Raw genomic sequence first — 18,700 nt, forward strand, 5'->3', positions numbered from 1 at the left:
CGGAGCGTAGTGAGGGATTCAAGTGTAAACGCCCAAGGTGGAAAGTTGACACATATTATTATATTTCAAAATATTACTAAAGCTAAGAAAATAGTATACAAAAAAAGTAAAAACATATTGTCCTAGAACAGAAAACTGCTACTTCGATCCCTCCTAGCAGGGATGAAAAGTGCCATTTTGTTCTCTTCTTGCAGGAAAGAAATAACCTTTTTCCGAAAAGGTGATGTTTGCAATAATGTCAGTGTCTAATATGTATAATAACCATTTTTTTTAGAAGCAGCTTAAGTCAAGCAGGCCTATTATTCCTGCAACTAAATGCGAGAAATTGACTTATATCCGATCTTATGTGTCGTTTACGAGTAAAACTGATGTCATTGGTATACAATTTATAAATTTTAACGTGTAAGTAAATTTTGTTCTTAAGCCCGAGATACACGTCGCGTGAAAATCCGCGCCGTGCTATCTATGGTCCTACGGCGCCATTACATTTATTTAAACGAAATTGGGTATTAACAGCCTCTTAAGAAAGAAACAAAAGCTGGCTGTAGCAGCAGCTACAGTGATGATCAGACCCCATACATTTGGTGCCACTGACGTAAATGTGAAGTTATTTCACATATGATGTATATCATGTATATAAAATATTTTATTTTATTTTCAGAAGTTTTCAAATCCATATTTTTGTTAGTAGTTACACATGTAGAAAAATGGTTAGTAAACTATGACGACTATGAATAAATTAATAAATTTAAAATTAATAAACAGAAATAATCCTATAACAATATTTTCCGGGTGATAAAACTCGACTGCGTGTGTTTTCTTACCCAGAAAAATAATCTCTCGTCAATCAATGGCTTTCAGGATGCTGTTGGTGCTGTTCCATACCCTGTGTATCAGGGAGGCGACTTGTTTACGGATTATTGTATAAAAACAATCCGTTCGAGTTTCCGCAAACATTCCCGATGCACTGCAATATTTCTTCAGCCCCATCAGCACCCTGAAGGCATTGTTATACTTGACCCGGAGAGCACTGTGCGATTTCTGCGCATATCTGGTCCACAGGGCGCAAGTATACATGGACTCACAATAAGCTTTGAATAATGTTATTTTAACTTCATTAGTACACCTTGCGTACCTGCGTGCCAGCATATTGCAGCGCACGGCCAGCGCTCTCCGTTCCCTCTCCATATCTAAGTCATCGGTGAGATCGTCTGTCCGGGACCCAGTGACCCAAATACTTGAATTTTGTAACCCTCACAAGTGGCTTGCCGTTTAGTGTTACAGGCGGAACCTTTTTATACATCTTATTCCCGGCCTTATACACCAGGAGCTCGCTTTTTGTTTCATTGTACTCGAGTCCATATGTCACGGCATATGTCTCACAGATGTTTATCAGTTGTTGTATAGTGCATTGACCGATGGACACAGCATATCGTCGGCATAGTTTATATTGTTGACAAACTTTTTGTAACATAAAAAAAAAACATTTTCACATCATCATTTCGCTTCATGACACCATAATGAGTTGTAATTGTAATATATCACTAATGCTTTATTTCTCTATTACTCATATTGGACTAAAATACCCTTTTTTGATACATTACAGATTATTTTGGAATTATTTAGGATGTGCGTTTCTAAAAACCTTGCCAAGTTGTTACTTGTATCTTTTTCTTGGATCATACGCCCGACAGCACCATTTATTTCTGACAAGAATGACGCCACTGTTGCACGGTAATTACAATGACCCATTACTTTTGCCCTTGCTTAGCGAATTTAGGTAAAAAAAAAAAACGTACTTTTTAGCTTAAATCATGCTAACGTTTATTATTATTACGATATATAGGTAAGCAGTTTTCATGTTTAAATTCTGTAGACAATATAGCCTTAATATTCGTAGTTGAAATTTACTTAAGTAAGCTCGTAGGGCCCTTACATTTCGTTGAGTATATCTTACTACCTATAAGTCCCAGAAGCTCTAGTTTAGATTTTCAAACTTGTCTTATTTATGTTGGAATAGGCCTTTATAAGGGTCTACAGTCTTATAGGAGGTAAGGGACACAGGATGATATACCGGCGGCCTCTTTATATATTAGGCTTGATTTCCTCCTACGCTGACATCGGTCACTGACGTCGGTTGAGCGTACCATCGGTCGTGTATGACAAAAAAAACCCGCACTGCAAAACCGATCACTGTAAAGAACAGTCGTGTGAAAAATTGTGTGGTGAATGGCGTTGATAATTAAAATTAAAGGAAATTAGCCGCCACACTTTCTGGTTTTGCATACCGACCTTTGTACAAGCTATGAGACTAATCCCACAGTTTAGGATGTTAGCGCACCTCACTAATTACTCTTTCTGTGTGCCGTTCATAATTGCGACTGGAGACTTTTCTGCTCGCCTGCACTGTGCACGCGCACGTGCAGCAGACTGAACGCGCTATTAGTGCTAATAGCGCGTCAGCGCACCGACGCATGTCAATTGCATATTCGTAGACTGAGGAAGGCACAGTGAAAGGTTTAATAGAACTAGTGCATGATCGGTTACTGTGGAGTCAATGACAAAAATAGAAGCGGGCAGTGCCGTCTTTATAATAACATGATCTAGGCAATTTGACAATCGTGTTGGGTAAGAATGACCTGGTAACATACCAAGCTCAGCGCATAGATTAAGGTATGGTGCTTTGTTCCTGTCAATACTATTTGGTTTGATATCAATGTTTATGTCACCAACTATCATTAAATTATTTCCATAGGAAATTGGCCGAATAATTTGTTCCAAGGAGCTCAGAAGTCCATCAATAGATTGTATAGACGGGGAGCGGTATACTGCCAGTATATAGATGTCAGGTTGAATTTTTCGTAACATTAAATTTGCACCAATTGGTTCACATTTACAGAGTTTTTGATATTTTGTTTCACATATATAACAATACCATCATTTTGGTTTAGGCACTTTGAGGAGGAATATGAAACATAATCTTCCAAGGAAGGTACCAATTTATGATCACTTAGCCAGCATTCAGTTAATATTATAATATCTATTTCAAATTCGAAGCGACTTAGTTGTGCTATAAAACCATCAAAGTTTTTGTAAACACTACGGATGTTTTGACTAACAATGTTCAAGCTTAAACTAGATTTACTTAATAGTAGGTTACATTCTTCAGTGGCACAGTTATATTCAGAGGCAACATATTGAGTTATATACATCGTTGGAATCGCCAGATCGCATCGCATCGGATGGACAAGGTTTCGTATGCATTTGACGACTTTATTGTAGCTTATCCAGTCGATGATTTAGAGAATCACTCGTACATTTATAGTATTTTATGCAACAGTTGTATAAGAAGGGTCAAAAAAGGCGAGTGGCGTGAGTTACAATGTGAGCCGGAGCCGAAGGCGTAGGCGAACATTGTAAAGGAATACGCCACGAGAATTTTTTGACCTACTTATACAACGTTGCATACAATATTTTTCCTACGAGTCAACAAAAATAAATCTTAATTTAGGTAAACAAATTACAGCAAAAGTATATAGCCAAGACGCGCGAGCATACCTTGATACGCGCCCGGCCCGCCCCGGGCCGCGGCCGGCCGGTCGGCGACACCTCCTCGTAACTCATGAGGCCCTGGTACTTGCTACTTGCTAAATTAATTTTTTGGACAGTTTTTTCTCAATTTTGGCCACCGTAGCCTACGGAGACTAACAAGCAACGCTAAGCGGTCTTTGTAGTCTATGGGTGTTGCTATATTACGGGTGTCACATGCGTGTTTCTTATGAAGTAATTATTTTTACTATGCAACCAAATGAATATTTTGTAAGTTGGCAGCAATGCACTTAGTTTAAAACTGTATTCGTTTTGGTTTTGTTAGGTTGGTAGCCATTAATCGCAGTAACGTTATAGCTTATAAAAGCACAAGAGCTTTTATGAGGAATAGACAATATAGACTTTTCTTGAAATCTTTTATGTATGTTCTTATATTCGTGTTAATGAATGCATAAATGACAGATAACAGTAGAGGAGTAGGAAAAATTATTAAACGACTTGGTTTTTAACAAAATTTTGAAAAGTGGAGATTAGATGAAAGTTATTTCACGTTTTTTACTTATTTTTTAGTTCAGTTCAATCTTAATTTGGATATTTTTGCCTTATGACAAATAAACTTTCACTGTCGGATAACTTTTTTTTTTTTAATGTCGTTTGAGACATTTCACCTATATCATTATGTACAAATTAACATGGATAGATAAATGAACTAAACGATAATAGTTTTATATCTGAAATTAGGAAAATGATAAAATGGGAACTTTCATCATTTTCCTAATTTCAGATATAAAACTATTGTCGTTTATTCCGTTTTACCTCAAACTAGTTGGAAATACTAGTCTTTTTAGCCAATTTGTCATATAGAACGTTTATTGGAGGTATAACTATAAAGGATTCACTGAGTGTGATTATTAGCGCTCTAAGAACATTTTGAATTTTCGGCGCCATTTTGAAATGGCCATTTTGAAAAAACAAAATGGAGGTGTCATTTTGAGTTGGCCATTTAAAAAAAAAATGGCCTCGTCCCACAATAATTATGACACTTGGTCGAGATCCGGCAGACCGAAACTCAGATTTTTCTATCACCGGACCACCCTCTATATACAACCATACTCTCTGTAAACTTCAACCCCCGGGACACCCTCTTCTGGCAGAACAGTTAATCTTAATGTTAACAGTTAATCTTCGGGCTGCGGCTTTATATAATAGACTTAGTCGCCTTGACAGTCGTTCTTAATATTAAAAAAAATCTTCCAGTACAATATTTAAACATAAGTGAAATTTTGGAACCGACAGCCGCAGGCTGGAGGGAATTAAAGACCCGAGTTTGCAATATTCTTACCCCCGGAGTTACACACAATGTTTTTCATCACACTTGCGAAGAAAAAACTAAAGTTTTAAGTGAAATAATTCTTAAATGCGGTGACATATCAAACATTCGTCCGCCAGTTTGTAATTTCTTGGCAGGTGAGGCATCGAAGGCACAGACCTATTCGGCATTCAGCCACGATTGAAAATTAAGTAAAAATATTTAAAACGGCTGTTAAATGAATCAAATTAAATCATTTTACACATATACAAAAATATTAAATTATAAACGTCAGTATTTTAAAAGTAAAATTCATTTTCAACACACTTGCTCAAAACGCCGTTTTTATTCCACCTATTTTAGGCTCATAATCCTAGATATTAAACACGCGTGCTTTTCCGGTATATTATAACACTCGTGCTTTTTCATTATATTATCCGACTGAGTTAAGAAGGTAACTGATTGCTAATAGTAAGCATGGAAACGGAGCCTTCTTAATTTGGTCGAGTAATAAAAAAAAATTAACCAACTATTAGGTTTAAAATATTAGTTCAAAGAGGTTTTATCACACCAAACATAATTTATAGATTAAATTATCTCGTAAATTACATTAATGAATAAACGTAACATTTTATCGATTTGAACTCCATCCGTCGAATAGAAATACAAAAATATTGGCTTTTTTATGGCTTTTTTAATTTTTTTTAATTGGCTGGCTGTCAATTTTGTCGCGCCTTTGCCTTGCGCGCACTGGAATCGTGCGTAAAAAAAATAAAGCGCCAGCCATTTTCCGTATTGGTCATAAAATTGGAATAGTTTTGCATGTTTTAGTTTATATATTGATGAAAATGTCATTTTCAAGCTTTGAAGTAATGTAATAGAGGCAAGTAATACTAATAGAGGCAAGAGCCGAGCCAATGGAAAATCAGCAAAACGCCCAGTCTTTCTTTGAAAATGTGTTTGTAGCTTACTTCAATGAGCTGGCGAATAAGTGCCTACAAGCCCAGTACTCTTTGGTGCAATTATTCGATATTAAAACTGTACGTCACCATTTGACAAAAAAATATCTAATTTATAAGATTTGTTTTTTCCTCACAAGTGTTTTTCAACGTCGTATGAAACGCGTGGGCATTGGTCATTACCCACATCGGCTTTCTTATTGCTAGCTCGCTTATAGCTCGCGCGCACAATATCGCCTCGTTTGTAAATAATTAATGACCATCTTAGCACACTTGTATCATAATGTACTATTATGCTACTTGGTTTGCATGAATAAGCGACATAATTAAAAAAAAAAAGCTATAACCTTCTAGGGAGTTATAGCTTTTTTTCACAATCTATAACTCCCGGGGGAACAAAATAGGCCATTGTCCTTCAGCAGACCCGCATGAAATAAGATCTTTTTCGAGCAAGTGTGATGAAAAAATATTAATCTACTGGTAGGACAAGTTTTCTGTTTTTCATAAAGCCTTTCTTCTTTTCTTCCTCTTCCTCGCATTGTCCCGGCATTTTTGCCACGGCTCATGGGAGCCTGGGGTCCGCTTGACAACTAATCCCCATAATTAGCGTAGGCACTAGTTTTTACAAAAACGACTGCCATCTGACCTTCCAACTCAGAGGGTTAACTAGGCCTTATTGGGATTAGTCTTGTTTCCTCACGATGTTTTCCTTCACCGAAAAGCGACTGGTAAATATCAAATGATATTTCGTACATAAGTTCCTAAAAACGGAACCCTGCGACTACGACGAAACTTGAACCCGCGACCTCCGGATTGAAAGTCGCACGATCTTACCGCTACGCCACCAGCGCTTCCATAAAGCCTTTCATTGCATTTAAGTGGTTGGAGGATATACTACAAAACTATAAAGTGTGTTATTTCAGGTCTTAATATTTTATGGATATTAATTGGCGTATCGCAATTATTTTTTTCTACGTATCTGCAAGTAATGTTTCTCGACTTCATCTGTACGGGACTTTACGATCAACGACCATGGAACAGGTATTTTTAACCTAGTCAATGCATAGAACACCGTCTATTAGGAATTATATGCAATGTCTCATCATAAAAAAAGTGGCGAATGGACACTGTCTCCTCCACATCACTCTAATTTTTTAAAGTATAGTTGTCTTCATTTTGGACTGATTTAAATACATGTATACAAAATATTCTAAGCTAAGTCTAAGAATATAGTTAAAATGGGTGTTGAAACTGTTTAAATCCAAGTTTTTATTCGAATATTTCAGCTAGACGCAAAAATGATTGTACTTGACAAATACAAAAGCTTCATTACCTACCTTAATGTTACCTACATTAATTTTTTCTAGTCACATTATTTCATTATCAATGATATCAAAAATCAGTATTTTGCCATACCTAGTTGATTTGCAAAAAAGGCATGCAAATAGCTAAAAAATAACCGTATTGCATCTGTCCGAACAAGCTCGAAAACAGATATAGATTGATGTTTGAAATCTTCTGAGTGTGTTTTTCTTTTGACGCTTTAGGTAATAACACAATATATGTACTCGTAATATGTTTTTATCTTCACACATATCATAAACCCTCTATGATGCCTTCAAAATCCGTAAATAATAGCCAACATTACGATAAACTGTTTTGTTACGACAAATTTCTTATCTGTGATAATGTTGTTATTGCTTCATAACTACAATTCGATTTGACCTCTATTCTAATATCAGTCGAGATGCCTTTTTGTATGAAATGAAATGTCAATTGCATACAATATTAACATATCTCGCATGTTCGTTTGTATCGAATGATATGGAAATAGACCCCCGACTCTAATTTGTCTCTAAATTAAAAAAAAAAACTACATGCGTGATAAAAGTTTTACATTTACCGACATTTGACGTGCAGTTTATCTTTTAGTTTAAAGTATTAAATGAATGTTTTGTTGTTTTTAAGGTAACTATAGCAAAAGTTTCGTGTAAAATAAGCGATAAAAATATTTCGGTGACGCCACCACATATCCGCGAGTTCCGCCATAAGAGCAACGATTTGGCAACGATACCCTAACGGTGGCTGTAATTTGGGTTAGTGAATATTTCATAGAAAGTTTATAATATGTGTGTAGATAAAATAGTGTATGTAAGTGTACATAATTAGGCATTAAAACACTCGTTTGATCTTTTTAAGAAACTCACTTCGTTCGTTTCTTAAACCCACACTCGTGTATTTTAATGCCTTTTATTATGTAGCAGTCACATAAACTACTATTAGAAGGTGGAAATGAGCTTCCCGTCCGCTAAAATAGCAGTTTTTTTTAAATTATAGTTTGACATCTATTAAGATCTTCCCGTACTATTTTTGCTACAATTAGACGAATATTTATAAGCATTGGATAAAACGAATTTTATTGTTTTAGATTTGAAAATTAAAGATTTGAACACATTATATACCTCAACTAATAAAACTATTTTGCATAAAAACAAAAAATATAAACTGCTCAAGCGGGAGTAAGATTTAAGCAAAAATATACATAGAAAATGTGTGAAGGCTTGACATTCTCGAAGCCCTAAGTCCGATCGCATATGGCCGGTTTTATTAATATTATTGACATTTACAGGTGCACAAACGAGGTCTACAGTGTGCTCATACAACATGATTTTATTAATGTGTCGTGCTATGCTCTGGATGAATTCATTGCAAGAGTCTCAAACGCTTCCTCAACTTCATCTGGCATACGCATCAAAGGGGCTTATTTCCACGATACAGATACAGATGACTATTTTCAAATATCGCAGTTCTTCAATTTACAGTAATTACAATCAGTTAAATCCTCATACATAGATATACTGACAAAAACTGTACTATGTCTAAGCCTCTCTGAAACGGGTCTAATCACCGTAAACATGGGATAGTTGTAGTAAAACAATTTTTTTTATTATTAATTGATTAGAAATAAATGATAGATATTATTTACTTTGACATATTGCAAATAGGTTGCCTAGTAAATTTACGGACAGATTTTACTTTCTACTTTCTGTTTGTTATTTTTTAATCGTATGATATATCAAATGAAAGCTTATCTTACGATGAAATAACAAACAAAAAAGGGAAAAGTAATGTTTCTTTCTGCCCGTACCTACGCAATTTTACTAGGCAACCTACTTGCAATGAGTCAATGTGGATATTATCTTATACGTCTTCATTCTTACGTTTATCATTTACGTCTTATAACAAATAAATACCATATAAGGGTAGATATGCTTTATAACGTATTTCCTACTATTATATACTCAATAAAAAATAGGTAAGTGCCCGCGCAAGGTCTGGTCGTTGTTTAGGTTAATTATATTAACTTGTATTCAATTTTATTATTAAAAAAGTTAGAATGTGCTAAAAGCCCAAGAAAATACTCGCGCACTGAAAAATAATAATACATCACCCGCCACTATTCGATACATAAAACCATGGTTTTATTAAATATTGAGTCGTTAAAACAAATTTTTCCTTTTATTAATGACTTAAAAATAAATAGGTTTTTCAAATTTCTTTATAATTTTGACAACAGTGCGCGATAAGATGACGTCAGAAATGTAAGAAATGCATTATGATATAACACAAATTTTCCGCACTATTAAAACAAAATACGGAAATACGAGTATGTAGCATAGGTTAAATGTCCCAAACGCGTATTAAATGATTAAAATATTGAATAATTAATTCAGATATAAGTTAGTTATAGTACTTATCATCTGTATATATCCATTAAGAGTAATTAGAATTAAAATTTTGATTAATATGAAAAAATATGAAAAAAAACGGACAGGCGGACGGACATGACGAATCTATAAAGGTTCCGTTTTTTGCCATTTAGGCAACGGAACTTTAAAAACAGGCAATGTCCAAAATGTTTCCAGCTGCAAGAATTGACGGGAATTTGTCAACTTAGGTCTATAAGGAAAAAATACTAAATGTAAAAATGTCTATTTTAAAAATATGAAATAGTCGGAATATTTTTATGTCGTGATATAAAAATGACGATAAATAAAAATGCACATATATGTATAGTTATGAAATATAAAAATACCAAGTATAAAATTGTCGATAATTAAAAATGTCAACAAATAATTTAGTCGTAAAAACTTTGATAATGTAGAACGTCTAATTATAGATTCGGTCACTTGCTTATAAAGGTGTAACCAGAATGCTGGTGATCTGTTTAAGGGCGTAATCTGATGAGTTCTGATAGGTAAACGTAGGAAAAAATGTTTTTGGCGTAAAAACAATTTTTGCATGGAGTTTTGGCCTATTTTAACGACCTGCCCCATTTTGGAAAAGGGGAAAAGAATAAACATATCCTAGATAAAAACTGTTTATAAGGGGTTATATGAAAAGAATAACACATTGTAAAACAGTAAGCACAAAACACTTCTTCACTTAAACTAAAGTAATCGTAACTTCTTTTCGTAAAAACTAAAACGTTCATCAAATATTAAACTTACCAAAATAATAAAAAATTAGCCTTTCACATAGGTTGGTTTCCTTTATACCTACATTTATCCTCTGTTTCTCCCTTTCCATCATACCAATACGTTGGAAAGGTATAAACGATTGCTGGAGAGGAACTTTAGGAGACGTTTATGCATAAAGGGGTTAGGTCGTCCTAAGATCTATATTTCAGTCTATTTTAAATACTTTTTATATGTTTTATCAAAAAGAATGTCGCTATTTCGCCGGGTTTGCCTTGACGAACAAGGTTGGTACCGATACACTTAAAATCAATGACCATGGGCGGTACTGCATTCTTGGTCATTTTCTTTAAAACTTTAATGTATTTCCGGTCAAAATTGATTTCAGTGGGTCTCGTCTAGTTTTAAAATAATGTGTGTCGGCATTTTTACATTCAGTCATTCTCGTCATTTTTATTCTCACTCAAAAGTCATAGCAGTCATTTTAAAATGTCGGCATTTTTACACTTAGTCAATAATATTTTCCTCCAATTTTCTTTCTCGACAATATTCGTATTGCCGACATTTTTACACTTAGTATTTTTTCCTTATAGACTTAAGTTGACTAATTCATTGACGGATGCATATATCATTTCCAGAGAAGCATAAGAAAGAAACCGGCCAAGTGCGAGTCGGACTCGCACAGGAAGGGTTCCGTACCAATATCTATAAAAACGGTGACCCATCCAAGTACTGACAGCGACCGCCACCCGCCGCCCGCTGCCCGCCTATCTGCCCGTTCGCGTCCTTCCGTTCCTTCCACGTGCTCGCACGGTCAGATCGCATATCTATACAAAATATATAGAGACCAACATTGTCGTTCATACATAATGCGGGCTGCATTCAATTTGACCTGACCGCAGCCCGCAGAACGCATCCAGTGTGGCAAATCCTTCAGGCTCAAAAGTCTTGAGTTCCTACCAACACTAGCCATTAAACCATAAAGTATTCAATGTTTTAAAATGTGCGTTTGTAATTTCGGTACTTAAACTTTTTTGCATTATGTTTACTTTTGTATGAAATATTAGGATTTATAAATTTTATAATGGCTTGTGCACAACTCACGCGAGTTTTTTTCGGCTACTTTTTGACTCTCCCTCCCCTTTGGTGATATTTGGTGAGGATCTTCTTTACCTCCCCCCCCCCCCTCCCTTGCGTTATGAAAATCATGTATATTTACTATACGCGCTTAAAAATTTCGTAAAATAGACTCGCTGTCGTGATTTTTTCGTGACCTCCTCCCTTCCTATCGAACTTCGCGTAAATGCGCGTGCCCTGACTGGCTCATCAACGCAGAGCCGAAACTATAAATGCCAGAAATTGAAATTTACACACTTGGTTGCACTTATAAAGTGTACAAGAGCTAAGAAGCGATTTTGAGAAATTCAACCCCTAAGGTAAAAAAGGGGTTGAAAGATTGTATGGAGATCAAATATTTTTTGAGTGCGGGATTTGAAATTGTGTACGTAGGCATATTATTAAATTAAAACAAAAATTATTTCAGTGTTTTTAAAAATTCTTCTCCTTAAAGCGTTATATAGGGGATCAAAGTTTTAATCCATTAAAAATGCTTTAAAACTTCGTAGAAAAATTAACGTAAGATTTAAAATATATATATATATATATTAACGCTCTTGATAGTTCAACCCCTGAGGGGGTTAAAAAAGGGGATAGAAGTTTATATGTGGTACGAGTTTTATTTTAAGCTAAAAACTTGAAACTAGGTATTATAATTCATGCCGTAAAGGGGTTAAAAGGGGTTGAATGTTTGAATCCATTACCAATGCTTTGAAACTTGTTATAAAGGCATAATAGCCGATTACAAATAAAAGTTATTTCAATGTTTTTGAAAAATCAACTCCTAAGGGGGGTTAAAAAGGGGATGAAGGTTTGTATGGTGTTCAAGTTTTATTTTGAGCTACGAACTTGAAACTTTGTAAAAAGGTATTTTATTAAAATGGAAGAAAATTAATTTCGGCGTTTTTGAAATTTATCCCTCAAGGCGGTGAAAAAGGGGTTGAAAGTTTGTATCGAGATCAAACATTTTTTTGAGTTCTGGACTTGAAACTTTGTATAAAGGCATATTTTTAGTATTCATGAAAAGTTATTTCAGCGTTTTTAAAAAATTCTTCTCCTAAAAGGGTTAAATAGAGATTGACAGTTTGTATGGGTTTCAAAATTTACGAAGTTTTTGAAAAGTCATCCTTTAAGGTGGTGAACGACGGGTTGGAGATCAAACATTTTTGTGAGTGCTGGACTTGAATTGTTGTATCACGCCATATTTTTAGAATTCAAGAAAAGTTATTTCAGCGTTTTAAAAAATTTATACCCGAAATGGGTTAAAAAGGGTTGATAATTTGTATGAGGTTTAAAATTTAACTTAAGCTAGGAACTTGAAACTTCGTTAATTGGTACTTCATTAAAAGTGAAGAAAACTATTTTAAGTGGTTTTGAAAATTCATCCCCCAAGGTAGTAACCCCTTTTTCACTTGAAAGTTTGTATGGACGTCAAACATTTTTTTGAGTGCGGGTCTTGAAACTTATGGGCATATTATTAGAATAAAACAAAAATATTTTCAGCGTTTTTAATTATCTTCTCCTAAAATGGTTAAATAAAGGTTGAAAGTTTGAATCCATTACAAATGCTTTAAAACCTTATAGAAAAACATAATGTAAGTTTAAAAAAAAGTTATTTTAATTTTCTTGATATTTCAACCTCTGAGGGGGTTAAAAAAGGGGATAGAAGTTTATATGTGGTACGAGTTTCCTTTTAAGCTAGGAACTTGAAACTTGGCAAACGGGCATTACCACTATATTCAAATAGACGAAAACTGACATATCACCCTTTTTGAAAATTCATTCCCTAAGTTAGTGAAAAAAGGGTTGTAAGTTTGCATGGGGAACGAAATTATTTGTTAACAGTGATATTGAAATGTCGTAAAAAAACAAAATAATAGGAAACATGAAAAGTGGTTTCAACGTTTTTAGAAATTAATTCCCCAAGTGAGTTAAAATGGCGTTCATTGAAAGTTTGTTTTAATCCCCTACATTGGTGAAAAGAGGGTTTAAAGTTTGCATTCGATTGGAATAGTGAACTTGAAAATCTTCTTAAGGGATTAAGAGGGATTATATCGAGAACGTTTTATTTCACTTACGGGCTTGAAACTTCGTAGGTTATGTCAGACAAATCTCATGTTGTATAATTATTAACAAGTGATTAACCATCCCTACTGCTACCTTTTGCTGCATAATTTTCTATGCTCATGTATATAACCACCAACATACAAATCCACGCGTACTAAGTCGCGGGCAACAGCTAGTTTTAACATATTTCTTTGGCAGTCGGCGTCACCTTTTTTTAATATGTCGATGGGTTTAAGTAATAGTCGCGCAGGTACACAAAATTCGCATTGTTCTTTGGGAAATGAGGTCATGGTTCGACATTCCCAATGGTCGCTCTTATTTTTGACACTTTCCCATAAATAAAGCGGTAATTCAAAGGGTGTAGCAGGATAGCCTAGGAAAAATTGCCCCCAGCGATTTTGGGCCGAAACTGTAATCAAACGATGCCTTTTGGGGAGGTTATACTCTGCACAAAGTTTCATCCCTCTGTTACCCCCTGGGGGTGAAAAAAAACCCGATTAACCCCAAAACTGTTTTAATTATTTTTTCCTAAACTATGAAAGTGACGAATTTCAAATTTCGTACAAATATTAATAAGACTAAAAGCTATGTGCTAAAAAAATATTAACCCCCTAACCATTGAAATTCTTGTAAAAAAAACAAAAATAAAAAAAGAATCAACCTGTATATCAAGTTTGGCTCATGGTACCACACCATTTTTTTTTTCAAAAATGAACCAGTTTATATTCTACATGATACAAAAGTTTCATGGAACTACTCCAGAAGGAACATTGCGAAATTAATACGTATTGGCTCTTTGGTGCGTACTATTCATTGAACTCCCACTAAGAGCCTTGCATTATTAATAAACAATGGCTTGCGATCGGACCGCTGCTCGTGCCCGATTTGAAAAAGGTGGGGATAAAGAAGTATGAATCAAACTCATTTGTACATGGATCTCAAGTTTGGCTCATGGTACACACACCATTTTTTTTTTTTTCAAAAATGTACCAATTTATATTCTATATTATATAAAAGTTTCATGGACCTACTCCAGAAGGAACATTGCGAAATTAAAATAAACGTACTATTTCGTAGCTACTAATCATTATACTCGTATCATGCTTAATACGCAACGTCTCGGACCCGAAAACAAAATAATTTAAAAAAACCGGCCAAGAGCATGTCGGGCCACGCTCAGTGTAGGGTTCCGTAGTTACTCTTCCGCCACAATAAGCTAAACTGGAGCTTAAAGTATAGTAAATTGTTAACCAAGGGATGAAACGGTACCTTTCACGTGAGTTAAACAAATAGGCAAATTTGCATAATCAGTACCTAATTAAAGTATGTCTTTTTACTATGAAGGGGAAACTTTTTGCGATAACTCAAAAACATCTAAACTGATCATGTCCGCTATAGTTTTCATTTAATGTCTTTCTTAAGCTCTACTTCCACGATTTTTTTATTTTTTTTTGGACCTATGGTTCAAAAGTTAGAGGGGGGGACACATTTTTTTTTCTTTCGGAGCGATTATCTCCGAATATATTCAATTAATCAAAAATTTTTTGTTGAAGACCCCTATTAGTTTTGAAATACCTTTCCAACGATATCCCACACTGTAGGATTGAAGCAAAAAACAAAAATTCACCCCCAGTTTACGTGTAGGGGAGGTACCCTCAAAAAAATTATTTTTTTAGATTTTATTGTACGACTTTGTCGGCTTTATTGGTTTATATATCCATGCCAAATTTCAGCATTCTAGCACTAACGATCACGGAGCAAAGCCTCGGACAGACAGACAGACAGACAGGCAGGCGGACATGGCGAAACTATAAGGGTTCCTAGTTGACTACGGAACCTTAAAAATGTTTTTATAAATACAAATGAGTTTGATTCATACTTCTTTATCCCCACCTTTTTCAAATCGGGCACGAGCAGCGCCAGCGGTCCGATCGCAAGCCATTGTTTATTAATAATGCAAGGCTCTTAGTGGGAGTTCAATGAATAGTACGTACCAAAGAGCCAATACATATTAATTTCGCAATGTTCCTTCTGGAGTAGGTCCATGAAACTTTTGTATCATGTAGAATATAAACTGGTTCATTTTTGAAAAAAAAAATGGTGTGGTACCATGAGCCAAACTTGATATACAGGTTGATTCTTTTTTTATTTTTGTTTTTTTTACAAGAATTTCAATGGTTAGGGGGTTAATATTTTTTTAGCACATAGCTTTTAGTCTTATAAATATTTGTACGAAATTTGAAATTCGTCACTTTCATAGTTTAGGAAAAAATAATTAAAACAGTTTTGGGGTTAATCGGGTGTTTTTCACCCCCAGGGGGTAACAGAGGGATGAAACTTTGTGCAGAGTATAACCTCCCCAAAAGGCATCGTTTGATTACAGTTTCGGCCCAAAATCGCTGGGGGCAATTTTTCCTAGGCTATCCTGCTACACCCTTTGTACTTATTATGGTCCAACCTGTACAACAGGGGCTTTTGTTTAAAATCATATATTTTTATACTATGTCACCACATACTCTAATTTTGACTTTTTTATAACTTTTCAGATCCATAAAAGCTAAGATGAAACAGAAAACTGAATTTGGATTATATTGGTTTTCTGTATATGACAACATAATTTGGATATCTTCATTACTTCTTATTAACCAAATATTTAAAAGGAGCATATGGAAGGTATTGACGATAAATAAACAATTATTTTTGTCTCGTTATGTTTTTCAATTATTTTGATCCACATGTAGCGTTGGCGTAGTTATCACGTAGCGGAATTGTAAAAAGTTTGATGGCATAGTTTTCATAGGTTTTTCAATTTCTGGCTTAACGGAATGTAGGAGTATTTTCTCGGATCGGAATAATTTGTTAATAGTAGTTTATGTCACTGCTACATAATGAAAGGCATTAAAATACACGAGTGTTTTAATGCCTAATTATGTACAGTTACTTAAACTATTTTACCTACTCACATACAGTAGCGGAAAATAATCTATCATATTTGTGTTTTTTTTAAGTATTTTTTTATGAGAACGACTAAGGCTGCCTAAACGATTATCATGTGAAAGTCCTTTAGATGGAGAGTAAAATTTTAAACTACATTTATATGACACCGTTTTGTACGAGTTGATTAAAAAGTGCATAAAATAACTAATTCTCGAAATATAGGTAAAAGTGGTTTATTAATAAAGAAAACAACAAAAATTACTGATTCTGCACAGAAAATCAAAATATTAGATTAGTACTTGGTACTTAAATCCTTTGCATCAAGAACAGCTTGGCATCTTCGGGACAGTGATGCAATCAACTGCGCGAGGAAAGAACTTGGAATGCGTTCCCACTCTTCCTTTAATTGTTCAAATCTTTCGTTGACATTTCCTGCATTTCTTGCACTCACACGACGACCTAGCTCCTTCCATAGGTTTTCTATAGGATTCAAGTCCAGACTTTGGCTGGGCCATTCCAAAACCCTCACTCTACGTTTTTTGAACCATTGTTTAACAAGATAGACGAATGTTTCGGGTCATTATCTTGTTGAAACATAAACGCTCTGCCGAAATTTTGGCGTGCCCAGGGAAGAAACACATTCATAAACTTCCTTCGTCATTATGCCGTTTATTCTATGTAAAGGAGCAACTCCACTTGCACTGAAACAGCCCCACACCATAAGGGAGCCGCCTCCGTGTTTGCTGATACTTGGGGTCATAGCGAGCATTGTCGGGACGTCGTACGTAGGTAATTCCATCTGTTTCGAACAGTAAAAACTTGGATTTATCGCTCCAGATTACCTTTTCCCACATTTCCGCAGTCCAAGAAAGATGTTCTTTCGCATTTTTTTTTTCTAGCTGCTCGATTTTTCTTGGAAATCAGTGTTTTTTTGCAGGACGACGAGCACGAAGTCCACCATCCATCAGGCGATTTCTTACAGTACGTACGGACACAGAAACGGAAAAAAAAATCCACACGATATTCCCCGCATAATGTCGCTCGCCGTGAGTCGTGGATTGTGTCTTGTTATTCGCAACATGTTGCGGTCTATCAAACTTGATGTGCAGCGTGGGCGACCAGGTCTGTTGGGCCTTTTGACACCTCCGTGAGCTTTTTCCCGTTTCTAAACCTTCGATATAGTAGACTGATGAACTTGAAATTGCTTAGCCAGCGTCGATTGTGCTGAAATGGCTTCACCATTTCTATAGCCATTTATAATTGCTTCTTGTATAGCTACTGTTAAGTTTTTATTTCCACGAGGTCTCTCCATGACGGAACTGATATAATGATGATAAATATGATTATGAATTAGCACGATATTCCGTTTTTTATCGACTTAAACACTACTAGTGACGGACGCTAAATTCCAGAAAAATTAATTCAAATTGAATTTCGAAATGTTAGCGTATAATTGGTTGAGAATATAATATAATTTCTTTTTTTCCGAGTTGTTCCAAATTTGAATGTCATAACCAAATCGATTTTGATGTAGTTATGAAGCAATTACAACCTTTTCACAGATAAGAATTTTGTTGTAATAAAACAGTTTATCGTAATGTTGGCCATTATTTACGAATTTTGAAGGCATCATAGACTTCATAGAGGGTTTATGATTTGTGTGTAGATAAAATTATTTAATATTTCGAAAGTGTAGGACAAGTATATTTTTACTATTTTATTTCTAAAATGTGTAAAAACCACTCGCCTTTTCACTCGGATAGGCTATAGTGCGAAAATACGCAGTTGTATTCGGTATTTACCCTGGGAGTGTAATATCATAAGAGATATAGAACACCACTTGTATATGAAGATTCTCATCATAAATCGCTAACGTTTAAATTACAGTTTAATTATAGGTACACCTAGTCTTAAGCTGCCGCCTAATTTTGTTTATAATTTTTACGCCGCTGACTACAAGTATAAAAATATTAATGTAGAAAAAATAGACTGGCATATTTTCTTTAAAGGTATGCTTATGGAGGACTGTACCACGATGTTTTACAACTTATTATATAATAATTCAGCCTATATACGTCCCACTGCTGGTCACAGGCCTTAATTAATAAATACGTACCACGTCGCGTATTACGTTCATCAACCTCTGTACAGTCGCCATCAGATATATGGTAGCGGCCAAGGTACTCAAATATTTCGGAGCAGCATTAAATTTCAATATATTAGTTACGATAGATAAGGTCTATAATATGGGACCATATAATTCGCCGTAAATTTGGGAGCAGCGA

Source organism: Cydia pomonella, chromosome 1 (genome assembly GCF_033807575.1).
Source record: "Cydia pomonella isolate Wapato2018A chromosome 1, ilCydPomo1, whole genome shotgun sequence".
Lineage (NCBI taxonomy): Eukaryota > Metazoa > Arthropoda > Insecta > Lepidoptera > Tortricidae > Cydia > Cydia pomonella.